Source organism: Papio anubis, chromosome 12, assembly GCF_008728515.1.
Source record: "Papio anubis isolate 15944 chromosome 12, Panubis1.0, whole genome shotgun sequence".
Taxonomy (NCBI): Eukaryota; Metazoa; Chordata; class Mammalia; order Primates; family Cercopithecidae; genus Papio; species Papio anubis.
Genome location: NC_044987.1, coordinates 713,967 through 731,295, shown reverse-complemented (window position 1 = coordinate 731,295; position 17,329 = coordinate 713,967). Strand labels below are relative to the sequence as shown.

The 17,329-nt window shown below is 41.0% G+C and overlaps 1 protein-coding gene and 1 pseudogene across 1 annotated transcript in view; both read left to right on the top strand.

Annotated features, from left to right (window-relative positions):
* The window catches only part of JAM3 (junctional adhesion molecule 3), a 72,633-nt gene that overhangs the window by 17,955 nt on the left and 37,349 nt on the right, over positions 1-17,329 (top strand).
* LOC103878046 lies at positions 1,398-3,041 on the top strand (annotated as a pseudogene).

Genomic DNA, 17,329 nt, shown 5'->3' with positions numbered 1-17,329 from the left:
GGGTCTCACTTTGTTGCCCAAGCTGGTCTCAAACCCATGGGCTCAAGCAATCCTCCTGCCTCGGTCTCCCAGAGTACTGGGATTACAGGCGTGAGCCACCATACCTGGCCAAGAGTTTTAATATTGTCTTTTCCCAAATACTCTTAGTAAAATGAAGCAACAGAAATTTAATGTCCTGAGATTATTGTGCCATGAAGTGTTAGGATGAATGAGATACACACACACACACTTTTTTTTGCATATTAGGAAAAAGTAGGGAACAGTATGAAAGAAATCAACAAATAAAGTATTTCTGCTTAAGAATCAGAGAGTATATATTTTTCAAGAAATGCTGAAAGAAACCATATGCTTAGGCATTAAACCAAAGCATTATGAACATAAAATCATGACCTCCCAGCTCTCTCTTGTGGATTCTATTCATATTCATTTGAAAGTGTTAGTTGAAGTCTTTAGAATCTGGAAGAATTTATTATTACTTGAAAGTTAGCGGCACTCATTGGAGAGCAAAATCTTGGACTCTGCCTTGTTACATACCTAGCTAGATAAGGTACTTTTAAAAAACCTTCCTCTTCTTACGTGTACAAGTTGGTGTTAGACTTCTCTGGAAGAAAGAACTGTCCTAGAGGCCAAATCTAGTCACTCTGTAGTTGGGCTGATGATCAGGAGACCCAGGTTTTGCCATATGGGTTTACACTATGATCTCAGCAAGTTACTTAATCCCTTTATGTTAAGCTTTCTACCCATAAAGCAGATACCTAGCCCTCTTAACTTTGCATAGACATATAGGTTATAGAATCTTAGAGCTTAAAGGTATTCTGTAATCCAGTGTTTCTCAGCTTTGGCACTGTTGACATTTGGAGTGGATAATTTTTTGTTGTGGAGGCTGTCTTGTGCATTGTAGGATGTTTAGTAACGTCTCTGGCCTCTAAATACAAGTAGCAGTATCCCAGTTATGGCAGCTAAAAATGACTGCAGGCATCTCCAGATGTCCCATGGGTGTCAGTATCCCAGTTGGGAACCACTGCTGTAAGACAGGATTCAGCAAGAGGCAGCTGAGGCCCGGGAATGTTCAGTCCTGCTTTAAATCACATCACTATTAAGTGGTGGGATCAGGACTAGAACTCAACTTTATTAATATACTGCCAACCCGTCTCTCCAGCTTTCCCCTTAAATTCAGAGTTTCATTCCATTCCAAAAGCAGTGGTGTATGTTTAAAATTTCAACACCAAAGCAACGATTGACAAATTCTCTACGTTTACCGATGATGTGTTACCCACCTGCTTCCATTTTACTACCCCCAAAGCTCTTACCATACCTTGGTAAAGAAACATTGCTTTCCTCATCCTCAAATGCTTACAAAATGCTTGGGCAACATTTATTAAGAGCAGTTGGAATGGATGGTTTGGGAGGTGTCAGTTCGCCATTATAAGCCGTGTAGGTGAGTGTAAGTTGGATATGATCTGTGGGACATTGAAAACTGTGGAGTTCCGTGCTAGTGAAGAGCACAAGAGGGTCTCTGGAATTGGATATCTATTTATCAAATAAATCAACCTGCTGCCTTAGGTGTACGCTGAACCTCCTTGTGTCTCCCATTCTTTCTTTGTATACTTCCCAGTTTATGGTTTTTAATAAAGGCAAATTCTGTACACTTACTAAGCAGCACTTAGTACATTTTGTTTGGTTGTTTAATTCCATATCTGATGTTTCAGTATCATAGGTTTTCAATATATGGAAATTCACTTTTGGCTTGGGAACATGAAGGGGAAGATATACAAAAGGAAACCTAGATGAGAGCAAGCAAGCTGAGTAAAAGTAGTTGTCAGAAAATAAACTGAATGATAGGTAGGAAAGCTTTAAACTATTAAGTAAGTGCTGTGCTTTAAAGTTAGGGGCAGTAGCCTGCGCATCTGGATCCTGGAGTGCTTTCAAGCTCTTTGCTGAGAACATTTCTAGATTTCAGTGTGGTCTGGTTAGCAGAATCTTTTCGCTGACAGCCATGTAACAAAGTTCTCTATCTTTTGAAAACTGCAAACTACTACAGTGTTGAAAACCTGAAATGCTTTGCTTTGAAGGTAAGGTGCTTTAAAAAAAAATCTACTGAAGTCTTTGAACTCAGGTATAATTGGCTTGTTACATAATAAGATTCTGAACATGTATACATACACAATATGAAAGAATTTCAAGTCCCAAACTTGAGTTTGCAAATGAAGACAGACATTTGGAGTAACTATGCACCACGGTTAGGTTTACTTGCTGTTTTTCTATTCCTCCTCTTAAGTACATTATAAACTACCTTAAGCTAATGTATTGGCTAGCTAAGATTCCTACAGGGTTCGTTCTTTTCATTGGGCATCAGTAGTGTCAGTGGTATTTTCCATTAGAAATGTAATGGAACTGAGAGACACTATGGATTGGCTTAGAACCGAACCACAGTTAAAAGTGGTCATCGAGGGTCGGTGAAGGATCCCAAGATGCCTGGCTGAAAAACTTGCTCTAAAAACCATTGACTGGGTAGCTTTTGTGGAGATCACACCCCAGAACCAAAAGGCCATTGCTGGTTCCCTGAAGTCCTAGAATGAGACCCTCACCTCCAGGTTGGCTGCTTTACCTGAGAATCCGCCAGCTATCGACTGGGCTTACTACAAGGCCAGTGTGGCCACGGCCAGCTTGGTGGATGACTTTGAGAAGAAGTTTGATGCCCTGAAGATTCCTGTGCCAGAGGATAAATATACTGCCCAGGTGGATGCCGACGAAAAAGAAGATGTGAAATCTTGTGCTGAGTGGATGTCTCTCTCAAAGGCCAGGACTGTAGAATATGAGAAACAGATGGAGAAGATAAAGAACTTAATTCCACTTGATCAGATGACCACTGAGGACTTGAACTAAGCTTTTCTGGAAACCAAATTAGACAAGAAAAAGTATCCCTATTGGCTTCACCAACCAATCGAGAATTTATAAAATTGAGTCCAGGAGGAAGCTCTGGCCCTTGTGTTACACATTCTGGACATTAAAAATAATAATTACACACACACACACACACACACACACACAAAGTGGTCATCTGAGGACCAGCCTGGGCAACACAGTGAGACCCCCATCTCTACAAAAAATAAAAATAAGGGCTGGGCGCGGTGGCTCATGCCTGTAATCCCAGCACTTTGGGAGGCCAAGGTGGGTGGATCACGAAGTCAGGAGATTGAGATCATCCTGGCCAACACGGTGAAACTCCGTCTCTACTAAAAATTAAAAAAAAAAAAAAGATTAGCCAGGCGTGGCGGCATGCACCTATAGTCCCAGCTACTTGGGAGGCTGAGGCAGGAGAATCCCTTCCCACAACCTGGGAGGTGGAGGTTGCCGTGAGCCGAGATTGTGCCGTTGCGCTCCAACCTGGGTGACAGAGCAAGACTCCATCTCTAAATAGATAGATAGATAGATAGATAGATAGATAGATAGATAGATAGATAGCCAGGCATGGTAAGCCCAGGAGGTAGAGGGTACAGTGAGATACGATTGTGTCACTGCACTCCAGCTTGGGTGACAGAGTAAAACCCTGTGTCAAAAAAAAAAAAAAAAAGTTGTCGTCTGAGTTACAGCTTTGGTAGTGGATGAAGTGCAGGGGCAGAGATGAGTTGTCACTTAGAATTTATAGCCGACTAAGTCTGGATTCAAGGGTGTATCATGCAAATAAATGTGTGCAATGGATGGAAAAGTTCCCTGAGGCAAGGGAAGAAGGGAGCTACTCCAGTGTTGTGTTTGAGGGCGTGGGTTTTTTGTTTTTTTCTTTAACTGTCAGAATTTATGGATAGTATAAATTTGGGAAGCTTGAAAAGTATACATAAAGAAAAATAATTATTCATAATCCTACTATGTTAGGGAAACATTGCAACAATTCAATATTTGTAATATATCTACTATCATTTCTGTACATTTTAAAAAATAATTGAGTTCATACTCTAAATATAATTAAGTATGCTACTCTTTTCATTCTCTTGCTGAGAATTCTTTAGGGGCTTTCTGTTGCTCTTGGTACAAAGCCCAAAGCCTTGAGCTTCTTATTACTGCTCCGATTTTCCCTCCCTCCAGTTGCCTCTTGCTCAGTGTCGTTCTGCTCCCTTGGCTTGCTTTCATTTTCCCACACATGCCCAGAGCTGTTGCATGTGCTGCCCATTGCATGTGATATGCTCTGCAGCCACCTTTTCGCATATGGCTGAACCCTGCTTATTCATCATATTCCATCTTAAATGTCACTTCCTGAGGGAAACTCTTCCTGATCTCTCAGATTCGCACCCCCTATTATACACTTTCGTGGACCCCTATACTTTTATAGTATTTATTGCAATTACAATTAATTATATACGTATAATTAGAATGTTGTTTATGTGTGTTGTTTATTTGTGTATTATTAGAAGGCAGGGACCATGAGAGTAGGAATTGTTCACTGCATTTCTTGGCCCAAATATAGTACCTGCTAGGTGCTCAGTAATGTTCAATGTTTGTTGAATAAATGAGTGAATATATTAATGAATGAAGAAATAGGCAGGAGTCTGCTTCCTTCATACATCACACACGTTAAAAGATATACTTGTTAGTGAATTCTGAAAGTCTAATGTAGTGAATGAAAGTGTAGGCTGGGCGCGGTGGCTCAAGCCTGTAATCCTAGCACTTTGGGAGGCCGAGGCAGGCGGATCACAAGGTCAGGAGATCGAGACCATCCTGGCTAACACGGTGAAACCCCGTCTCTACTAAAAATACAAAAAATTAGCCAGGCGAGGTGGCGGGCGCCTGTAGTCCCAGCTACTCGGGAGGCTGAGGCAGGAGAATGGCGGGAACTCGGGAGGCGGAGCTTGCAGTGAGCCGAGATCCGGCCACTGCACTCCAGCCTGGGTGACAGAGCAACACTCCATCTCAAAAAAAAAAAAAAAAAAAAAGTGTAATATTGGACTCTTTTTTTCATGTGCTGCGTTAAATTTAAATTTCAGTAATAAATCTTAGAAAACTGTCAGCATTAGGTCTGTCAAACATGTGAGGGGCAAAAAAGTTCAGAGAGAGAAAGTAAACCAACGTTGTTTCCCCACTTACTAAAGTTAGGTTTTGTAAGAGAATGGTGCAGTCTAAATGGAGAAATACACCTGTTAGGAATATCTTCTAAAGATCTGTTTGCATATACTAATACAAATATGAAAAACTTATTTTTTTATTGGCACATGAGGACTTTTGACTAAGATTTGTTCTAACAGGCCCAGCACGGTGGCTCATGCCTGTAATCCCACCACTTTGGGAGGCTGAGGCAGGCAGATCACCAGGTCAGGAGATTGAGACCATCCTGGCTAACATAGTGAAACCCTGTTTCTACTAAAAATACAAAAATTTAGCTGGGCGAGGTGGCACGCGCCTGTAATCCCAACTATTCAGGAGGCTGAGGCAGGAGAATCACTTGAACCTGGGAGTTGGAGGTTGCAGTGAGCTGAAATCATAGCACTGCACTCCAGCCTGGCAACAGAATGAGGCTCCATCAAAAAAATAAATAAATTGTTCTAATATAAAATGCAAAACCAAGGAAATCAAATAGATAGAAACAAAAGAGTCTAGGTTAAAGCACTACGGAAGTACTGAGTTGCGATTCTGCTGTTGTTAACTTGCTACGTGACCACTTACTAAATAGGGGCTACTTTTTCACCATCTTAGGAAGAAACTGAATATACCAGACATCTTAAACATAACAAACATCTTAAGTATTGTCATCTAAGATTAGGACAGGTTTCTAAATGTTTATGTCCTTGGCTTGCAACCACTCAGTGGACACATACAGCCACCTAACCCACTGTGTCTCAAATGTTGATGTACATGATGTTAGTTGCCAGGCATTTTGTTATTTATTTTATTTATTTATTTTTTTAGATGGAGCCTTACTCTCATCCAGGCTAGAGTAGTGCGATCTTGGCCCACTGCAAGCTCCGTCTCCTGGGTTCAGGTGATTCTCATGCCTCAGCCTCCTGAGTAGCTGGGATTACAGGTGCGCACCACTACACCTGGCTAAGTTTTGTATTTTTAGTAGAGACAGAGTTTCTCCATGTTGCCCAGTCTCTGGTCTCGAACTCCTGGCCTCAAGTGATCCTCCCGCCTCGGATTACAGGCATGAGCCACCACACCCAGCCCATGTAGAAGGCATTTATATAATGAACTGACATCCTTAGAGTGAACTTTAAGGTTAGTATAAATAGGTAGGGGTTTGGATTCTCTGATTATCTTCTTGGTCTGTTCACCTCCATCCAGAAGGCCTGGGTCAGGATTGGCACCATGGATCTGGTTGAGACAAATAATAAGGCAAGGGCTTGTATGTTCTTTCTTTCACTTTATCATACTTCATAGCCAGTACATAGTAGTGTTTATTATGTTATGTTATTTCCTCTATTTTAAGTTCTTCTCAAATCCAAGGGCCAGTTGTTTGGGCAGATGTTTACCAGGGACTCTAATCACCTGCTCTTCCACCCAAGGGAAGGCAGCCTCTGGAGTCTCATTTCTGTTACCGGAAAGCTAGTTCTGCATTTTCCCTTCCTGCAAGCAGGGAATGGTTCTCTTTTGACATTTCTAGCTGTGGTTGGCTTGGAACTGACTTCTTTGGTGTATTGGGGTACGTGCTCAGTTCATGAGTAATGAACACATTTGGATTCTTCTTTCCTTGGGTAGATACTGGCCAGAATTATTCTTTACCTATGCTGTACCAGTAATAAAGGACTCCTCAGTTTGTGCTTTCTCATAATTCACCAAATCTAGTATAATTTGGTTTATTATTATCATTAAATATTTGCTGTACACCCACATTTTGCTGACGTGTGGCACTTTCTAGAACTGTTAGAGGATTACCCAGAGACAGTGCAGTGGTGTGTCTTGGGGTTGTGGAAGAGAGCTGGAATATAGTCACTGCCCTCCAGGAGTCCCTTTGTGGTATATAATACAGAAAAGCCTTTTTCTTGTCCCCTCCACACCCCATCCCCCGCATCCCATCGAGCTGCTGAGGGTGAGGGGAAACACCATAAGAGAGGAACGGCAATAGTGAATATATCTTAATTTCTGTTCACCATGCTCTTCCCTCAATAGTTTGAACTTTACTTAGAAACAATTTCTAAGAGGGAATTTCTTAAGTAGGTACTATGAAAGTTGGCAAATTTTGGAAACAGTTTTTAGTATCTGTGGTTGGCGTTCTGCATTTCGGGACGCCTTGCCTGTAGATTAATCCCAGCTGGCCACCCTTCCGCAGCACATGCTCAGGAACAGGTTGTATTGACTCCTTCATTTGAGATTCAGTGAAATTCTCAAGTACCTCTGGAATCATTTGATGAACCTCTCTGGAACGTTAGTGACGCAACTTAATGTCTTTTGCAGGGACATTTCTTCTCGCATCTTATTGATACTGGGTTTGAGGAGCAGGCTGACTTCTGGTTGTGTAGTCAGCTCTCGGGTTTTTCCTACTAATGGGGAAGGGAGGCATTTTAGGGAATGGAAAATTCAAGTTGCAAAGCATTAAAAACAATTTAAAATTATGTTTCATTTAAACTAACAATTGCTGTATTTCTGACCAAATAATATTTACTTCAGGATGTTTTCTTGATTTATGTTTATATTACAAGTTGCCACTTTATAAATTCTATAAATCATGGAAAGTAGTCTAAAGGTGTGATCTTCAGATTTTAAAATTTAAAGCCTATTCTGAATGTTCTTATATATATGTGTGTATATATATGTATACACACACACACGCTTTGCACTGTAAGATGTTGAGTTTATGACATTATTAAGGACTCTGGCCCTTCAGTTCTTGAAAATTTAGTGCTTATAAAATTATGAGGACTATATTAGTTCTAATCATTTTCAGTCAGTGAAAAACCTATATACTTTATGAAGCACACAGGAAACATCTCCTTTTCTGCTTAGTTTCCCTAAAAATGTGGATCAGATCCATCCCCTGGGCCTAGTCAGTATTGATTGAGTGTATACCCAGGTCATCGTGCTAAAGTGTCACCCCAGCTCTGCCCTCCAGGGGAAGAAGAGCTAGCCATTCCTTTTACTGTGCATTCATATGTGTATAGCTCACCTATATCCAGAAAACTTAGGTTATAAGTGAACAGCTTTTTAGGGAAGGAGTGGACATGAAAGTTCAACTTCAGAGAGGAAAACTAAGAGCAATGCCAAATTAACTGAAATCTTCTGTTTTGAAAGAGGCCTCTTAATTAAAAAAAAAGCTAGTTCTTGGAAAAAGCACAATAATCAGAACCAAATGTAACTCATTAGAAAGTTCATGTGAGATAATTTGGGATTTGCAAAATTTGCTTTAATGAACTGTGAAGGACGGCAAAACTATTTCTACCTGTGCCAGGAAGAAATGGTGCGTATCAAAAGTCAGAACCAGTAGTCTCTGGGCTTAAATGTTGGGGCAAGTATAGATACTCATTCTCTGTAGTTGGGTCAGTGGTCTTCCCTATATGTTCGCCTTAGCTAAAATGCCAGAGAGAAATCTTTCATTGCATCATAATAAGGACATTGTCAAAGTACACGGAACTCATGAATTAGACAAATAGCAGCATTGTATCTTCTTTTCCTGGGCCTGATTTTGATGGTGTGCTGCACTTCCTACGGGTGATTTCAGAGCTAGCGTGCAGGTGGAGCTCCACCTGCTGATATTTGTGAGGGATAGCTCAGTAAGCACTCCTCCAGCTAGCGTCTTTCCCACCAGCATTCACACTGATACTCCAGCCTAGAGAAAGACCTTTGGGTTACACCAGAGTCTCCAGAAAGCCTTCATTTAAATGCAACTAGGGAGAGGTGTGGTGGCTCACCACCTGTAGTCCCAGCACTTTGGGAGGCCGAGGTGGGCAGATTGCTTGAGCCCAGGAGTTCAAGGCCAGCCTGGGAAATATGATGAAATCCCATCTCTGCAAAAAACACAAAAATTAGCCATGTGTGGTGGTGCATGCCTGTAGTCCCCATATACTTGGGAGGCTGAAGTGGGAGGATTACCTGAGCCTGGGGGTTCGAGGCTGTAGTGAGCTGTGATCATGCCACTGTACTCCAGCCTCAGCGATAGAGTGAGACCCTATTTCAAAAAAATAAAATAAAAATAAGTGCTACAAGGTTGCATGGGGGAGGAATGAGGTAATTGTAAAATGAAGGTTTCAGGGAAAAGCCTGAGCAAGCAGCTCTTGGCCTGGGAAAGGCAGGCCCAGGAACAGATTTCAGAGTTGTACCAAGTTTGGTGAAGTGTGTTTCTATTTTCTTCATTTTCTTTTTCTCTCTTCCTCACTACTTAGAAGGGGATTCGAGGGACCCATTTAGATCCTTTTCTCACTGTCTCGCCCTCTCTCTGATGGTGGCATTGAGGATGAGACAATATTTGTCATCTGTAATTAACTGTACCGCATTTGTAAGGCAAGTTGTGCTGTACTTGATTTTTATGTTTCTTTCAAGATTTCTTTGCTTCCTTTATTTTTCTAACATAATCATTTTCTGCTTTGCTCAGTGGAGATTTTCCAGTAATGTCACCCGAAATATAAGTCAATGTGTGCTGTTTTTTAAGTTGCTTCTGTCTTTAATGTTAGACCTCTCCTTTAATGAAAGTTAAATCTCATGACATGGGAGAGTGACATTATATCTTTAATTAAGGTGTTAAATTCTTCTCAGACTTCCATTTCTGATTAGAAAAGTGCTTTGAGGTGAATCCCCCTTTCCTCTTTAAAAAAAAAAAAAAAAAAAAAGTGGTCAGTTCCTGTCTCTAGATCTTCAGTGACATGATCCCATTTTTCTGATCCAAACAAGTTTCTGTGGCTCGTCTGCTCTGCAGTGCCCTCGTGTCTTCTGAGGAATGATTGCTTTCTGCATAACTACAGTGTTCTTCGCTGCTTTCCACCCACAGAGCCTTTCTTGCTGAGGAGGAGGTGTGATATAGGAAAATTATGAGCGCTTTTCAAACCTGCTTGCATTGATGGCCCAGATGGTGAGGAAAATCCCTTGGGGAGCTAAAAATTGAATGGGTTATAGCAGATTTTTAAAATTCCTAATTAGACTCTCATTCTCTTTTAAGACCACTTTCGAGTTACCACTGTATTTATGCATCTGAGTCCTGTTTCCCAACTGCTAGTGAGCTCCTTGAGGGCAGCCTTGCGTCTCTACACCTCTGAAATCTCAGCACCTAGAAAGCAGTTCTCTAATAATGGCTGATACCATGTGAATGCGTGCTCTGCGTCAGGTTCTGTACTCAGCACTTTACATTTCCTCTCGTACTCTTACGACTGGAGGAGAAAGGTATTACAATTATCACCGTTGTATGGATGAGAAAACAGAAAGATTGAAGAAGATCCAAGTTAGAGACACTTGGTAAGTAGTAGAAATAGACTCCAAACTCAGATGTTCTAGAGTTTCAGCTCTTAACCACTATATTGTACTGCTTCCTTACTAGACAAATACTTAGTTTTAAAATAAATATTTTTTGAGTAAAAAAGTGAATGAAGTAAAGTTAACTAAAGTTAATTTTCTGAAATCACAGTGATGTTTACGTCTCCTTTCAGTAAACCGTTCTCAGTATAAGTGGTCAGCCAGGATGCCTGTTGCTGTGCCAGGTGCTCCTTTTAATTCAGGAAGATATTGCCCCGTTCTAAACAGCCAGCATGGGGTGACAGTGTGACACTGTGAACATGTCTTCTCTGTTCTTACCCGTCTTCAAACGGAAACAACCAGGAGCAATTTAACAGTGATACTTGAGTTATGAGCTTCATGCATTTGCTTAATCGTAATGGCAAGTTAATGTATTAACATGCATAGAATGGCACGATCATTGAAGTTTGAATTTAAATGTGGGCTTTAACCCAGTTCTATAATAATTGCTGTGCTCTGGGAAACACTGAATCTTTTCAAGGGGGACAGCTATTTAACTATAAGTATAGTCATTTGAAATGCAGAAGACCAGAATATTTATTCAAAGAGTGGTAGCAAAGAAGTGAGATGAGAACTGAGGTGGAGTGTTCTTTCCATCCTAGTAGAGAGAACACTGGGCTGTGAGTCAGGGTATCTGGAATCCAAGCATGTCTCCAGGCTTAAATTTCTACTGTGAGTTTAGCTAAGGCATTCCTGTTGTTAATACTATTGCTCTAATACCAAAAAGTGCCGTAAGTAGACTAGAAAATAGAGTAACCTTTGTGCCTTTGTAATGATAGTGTTCTTTTGGTATAATACTCTACCTACCACCAGTATTGCCTTTTATTATCTTAAAAACAAATCTGGGCCGGGCGCGGTGGCTCAAGCCTGTAATCCCAGCACTTTGGGAGGCCGAGACGGGCGGATCACGAGGTCAGGAGATCGAGACCATCCTGGCTAACACGGTGAAATCCCGTCTCTACTAAGAAATACAAAAAACTAGCCGGGCGAGGTGGCGGGCGCCTGTAGTCCCAGCTACTCGGGAGGCTGAGGCGGGAGAATGGCGTGAGCCCGGGAGGCGGAGCTTGCAGTGAGCTGAGATCCGGCCACTGCACTCCCCAGCTCACATAGGAGGAGACTCCTGCCTCAAAAAACCAAATCTGATCATATTTCTCCCCTCATTTATTCTTTTTCCTCCAGTTCTTATTGAGTGCAAAGCAGGAATTTATAAGTCCTTAGCCGGGCTGGTGGCTCAAGCCTGTGGGATCCCAGGACTTTGGGAGGCCGGCACTGGCTGGACTGGACAAGCAGCTCAGGAGATCGACCATCCTGCCAAATAATTTGTGAAACCCGCCCTCTACTAAAAATACAAAAACTAGGCCTGGCTTACATGGCGCCTGTAGTCCTTCCAGCTACTCACTGGGAGGCTGAGGCAGGAGAATGGCGTGAACCCGGGAGGCGGAGCTTGCAGTGAGCTGAGATCCGGCCACTGCACTCCAGCCTGGGCGGCAGAGCGAGACTCCGTCTCAAAAAAAAAAAAAAAAAAAAGTCCTTTATGTGTGATAACTCATTTACAAGCTCATCCCTGTAATCCTAGTATTTTGGGGGGCCGATTGCCTGAGGTCACGAGTTTGAGACCAGCTTGGGCAAGATAGCAAGACCCCATTTTTACAAAAAATTCAAAAGTTAGGTGTGGTACACATCTGTATTCCCAGGAGTCTTGAGGTGGGAGGATTGCTTGACCACAGGAGTTTGAGGCTACAGGGAGCTGTGATCATGCCACTGCAATCCAGCCTGGGTGACAAAGTGAGACCCTGTCTCTAAAAATTATAGTAACCCATTTAATTATCTCAGCCACCTTACGATGTAGGCACTAATGTAGACATTTCATAGATGAGAAAACTGAGGCACAGTTATGTACCCAAAGCAGCATGGTAAGGGATAGAGTTCATATAAAACTTAGATAGTCCAATCCCAGAACCCACATTGTCAATTACTACTCTGTAAAAGACTCATTTGTTGAAATTCATTGACCAAAATCTTTATGATCCCTTAATATATGCCAGTTACCATGCTAGGTACTGAAGATTCAAGGTGACCGAGATGCTAGCCCTTGGGTTCAAGTGGTCCCTCTCCCAGATCACTGGACTGGAGTGCTCTGTGGTGACCTTGCTGGGTATTGCTTGGGGCCCAGTCCCGGTCCTAGCCCATCAACACAGAAGGCAGCATATAGAACTTTCTCTTTGGTCTGTGGCTTCAGACCTCAAATGAGACAAGATTTTCATGCTCTGTTTCATGCTCTATCCCTCCCCTTTCATATTGGAGATCATATCCTCTTACACAACATGAAGGCGGTTATCTTAAATTTGGGCAAGGCAAAACAAGTAAGAGCATGTACTCTGGAGTTGCTACTTGAGTTGATCTCCTCCTGTACAATTCAGTAGCCATGTGACCTCTGTGTGAGTGAGTTTCCTTGTCTATAATTGGGGTAATTGCAGTACCTACCTCGTAGGATTGTTGGGAGGAATATATTAATAAAAGTTCAGTGTTGGTAAGGAACTTGGTGGTTGGCACATAGTATATATACTGCAGGAAATGTTAGCAAAATATGCGTGTGTGTCATGGTACATAATTAAGTATATCTATGTCAGCATATATAATTTATGTAATGAACACACACACACACACACAGAGTAGTTTTGTTTAGATAGAGTGACTTGAAACCTGTACTTCCATCTCTGATGCCAAGTATACAGCCCATTTTAAATTGCTTTACTGTCTGGGTGCGGTGGCTCACGCCTGTAATCCCAGTGCTTTGGAAGGCTGAGACAGGTGGATCACCTGAGGTTGGGAGTTCAAGACCAGCCTGGTCAATATGGTTAAACCCCGTCTCTACTAAAAACACAAAAAATGAGCTGGGCATGGTGGTACATGCCTGTAATTCCAGCTACTTGGGAGGCTGAGGCAGGAGAATTCCTTGAACCTGGGAGGCAGAGGTCGCAGTGAGCCAAGGCTTTGCAACCACACTCCAGACTGGGTGACAGAGTGACACTCTGTCTCAATAAATAAATAAATTGCTTTACTGTAATATAAGTGTTGCCATATGAGGTGGCTAGTTTTCACATAGTAGAAGGTATTTCTTTGTTCAGTTTTAGAGATCTACTGTCTTCCTTGATTTTAAAAATGTAATTAGTGTCATTATGGAGGTTGTGGTAGGTGGGGAGGCTAGACTTCAGATCGCTGAGGTTTCTGGATGCTGTGAGTACCTCGGGCTTCCATTATAACTGAGTGACATTTGATGTGTAGGTACCTTATTAATTTGTGGATCTACAGAAGCTGAAAATGAAATCTTTGTTAATTGAGAGGCATTATCTGAAAAGAACACGGAAATTCCCTTTTTATTGTTCATATGGAATGAAAGCAAATGTTTTTTCTAAGCTTCAGGTTTCTTTTACCTTGTGATTTTAACCATTTTCCTGCGTTCCCATTTTCTTCCTTATTCCTTGGTACATTATAGGGTCTCATTCTACAGATTTTCAAAAATAGGAGCAAAAACTGAGTGCTAAGAAACTCTAATGATCCTTCCCTAACATTGAGTTAATGGTATGAGAAGTAGGGTTTCTTCTTTTTAATACTAGGATTTTACTCTTTTCTTTTCCCTTATGATTGTGCAGAATGGCAGAAAATGAATGCCTTGATTTCCACTGGTATTTTTCCATAGTTAAAAGGTGGATGTTGGGAGGCTGAGGTGGGCGGATCACCAGGTCAGGAGATCGAGACCATCCTGGCTAACATTGTGAAACCCTGTCTCTACTAAAAATACAAAAAAATTAGCCGGGCATGGTGGCGGAAGCCTATAGTCCCAGCTGGTCGGGAGGCTGAGGCAGGAGAATGGCGTGAACCCGGGAGGCAAAGCTTTCAGTGAGCTGAGATCACACCACTGCATTCAAGCCTGGGTGACAGAGCAAGACTCCGTCTCAAAAAAAAAAAAAAAAGATGGATGTGTGTTGGGTATGGTACAGGCATGTAGTGTAGACGTAGGAAAGGCAGAGTAAGAACAAAGAATTATCTCAAAGATTCATGTGAGCCATATATTCTTAGACCCTAAGCTTCTCAGAGAGAGAGAGAGAGAAAATACCTCCATATCTCATATCTATGTCCAGTTTTGGGAGTCAGGGATTTTGGTACAGAGCTACTGTATCCTTTCTCACCAGATCACTCATTCACATGGCCACACATCAGAGCCCAATTTTTTGGTTTTGGACTTTAAAAAAAATCAAGGTATAATTGATATATAAAGTGCACATATTTAAATTATACAGTATAATTTGATAAAATTCAGCATATATGTAAACCTTTGAAACCACCATCACCACAACCACGATAGCGAACATACCCAGCAACTCCCAAAAGTTTTCTAGCAGACCTACCCACCACCCTCAAAAGTTTCCTAATGCTCCTGTAATCCTTCCCTTCTGCCCTTCCTTCCTCATTCACCCCATCTGCCCTGTCTCCAGGTAACCACTTAGCAATTTTGTCACTAGTTTGAATTTCCTAGAATTTTCCTAGAGTACAAATGGAATCATACCATATGTACTCTTCTTGTCTGGCCTTTTTCACTCAGCATAATTATTTTGAGATTCATTTATGTGGCAGCATGCATCAATAATTTATTACTTTTTATTGCTGAATAGTCATATTCCATTTATGGAAATACTACCATTTGTTTATTTACTGTTGATGGGCATTTGGGTTATTTCCAGTGTTTAGATGCTACAGATAAATACACTTGTGTCACTTGTGTACAAGTCTTTGTACAAACATATGATTTCATTCTCTTACATAAGTATGTGGGAGTATAATGGCTGAATCAAATAATAGGTCTATCTTTTCATTTTTAATCATGCTTTTCCAAATTGGTTATACCATTTTACATTCCCACCTGCAATGGATGGGAAATCCTGTTTTTGATACCTTCACCAACACTAGGTATAGTCTTTTTAGTTTTTGTCATTCTGATGGATGCACAGTGGTATCTTATTGTGGTTTTAATTTGCATTAAGGTGCAAATTAAATGATGCAAATTAGGTTGAGCATCTTGTATTTATTTTCCATTCATAAGATCTCTGTTACAGTTACTCAACTCTGCCATTTTAGAGTGAAAGCAATGTGAAAGGAAAATAAAAACTCAGACTGCAGGTCACTCTGCCAAAAGGAAAAAATTAAGCTGAAAGCTGTGTCCTGCAAGAAGCTGCCTTTCCATTTGTTTCTAAGCAGATAGCTGTAGATAGAAGGTTCGATATCTCCCCAGGTAACTACTCCATGTTCACCTTACCTTATGTAAAGTATTGATTTACTGAGCACAATATGAATGCATAATTGACTATTCCCCTACCTGCCCCTTTTCTCTTGCAACATGTAGATTACCATATTCTCCCTCTTTCCCTTCCAGCCCACTTTTTCCCTTTAAATATTGCAACCCTCAAAATCATCTTTGAAGAAAGGCAAAGACCAGTGACCATTTATGTGATTCCATGTTTTATTCTTCTGGGCGTGTCCTTAACCTTGGCAAAATAAAGTTCTAAATTGATTGAGACCTGTCTCAGATCTTTTTGGTTTACAGCAGCCATAGATGATAAGTAAATGGATGGATGTGGCTGTGTTCCAATAAAATTTTATTTACGAACGCAAATAACAAAAAACCAGACAACGGTTATATTTGGCCTTTGGATTGTAGTTTGCTGATCCCTGACATAAATGTTAATGTTCTCTGCAAATGAAGACACGAAGACAGCTTTACTTCTTCCTTTCTAATTTTTTTTTTATGCCTGGTTGCACTGCTAGAACCTCCAATACAGTGTTGAATAGAAGTGGTGAGGGCAGGCTGGGCACAGTGGCTCACGCCTGTTATCCCAGCACTTTGGAAGGCTGAGGCGGGTGCATCACATAAGGCCAGGAGTTTGAGACCAGCCTGGCCAACATGGCAAAACTCCTTCTCTTCTAAAAATACAAAAATTAGCCAAGTGTGGTGGCTCGTGCCTGTGGTCCCAACTAGGTGGGAGGCTAAGGCATGAGAATTGCTTGAACCTGGGAGGTGGAGGTTGCAGCGAGCCAAGATTGCACCACCATACTCCATCCCAGGCAGTAGAATGAGACTCTGTCTCAAAGTTAATAGAGCTGGTGAGAGCAGGTATTTTTGTCTGGTTTCTACCAATGATATAATATTACCTATAACTTTTTCATGGATATTGTTTATCAGATTGGGAAACTCCCTCTATTCCTAATTTTTGGCTTATTTGAACCAGCTTTTGGTTTATTGATTTTCCTCTGTTGTTTTGCTGTTGTCTATCTCAGGAAGTTCCTTTCTATTCCAAAAATTTTTTATCACGAGTGGATGCTGAATTTTGTCAAGTGCTTTTTCTGCATCTGTTGAGAATGAAATATGGTGATATTACATTATTTTGATGAATTACATTAACTGATTTTCATATGTTAAACCAACCTTGCATTCCTGGGATAAACCTCAGTTGGTTTGTTTTTGTTTTTGTTTTCTTCCTGTACACACAAACAGCCAGAACTTGGTCTTTTTTATGATTCACTTGCTAAGATTTTGTTTGGAATGTTTGCATCTATGTTCGTGAGGGATATTGGCCTGTAGATTTCTTTTAATGCCTCTGGTTTTGATATCAGGGTAATTCTGGCCTCATAGAATACGTTGGGAAATTCTTCTTTTTACCTTGTTGAAAGAGTTTCTTTAGAATTGGGTTTTTTTTTTTTTTTTTCTTAAATGTTTGGTAGAATTCCCCAGTGATGTGGGCCTGGAGTTTTCTTTGTGGGGAGTTTTTTTTTTTTTTTAACTATAAATTCTTTTTAAAAAGTAAATGTAAGGCTATTCGGGTCACTTATTTCTTCCTGAGTGAGCTTT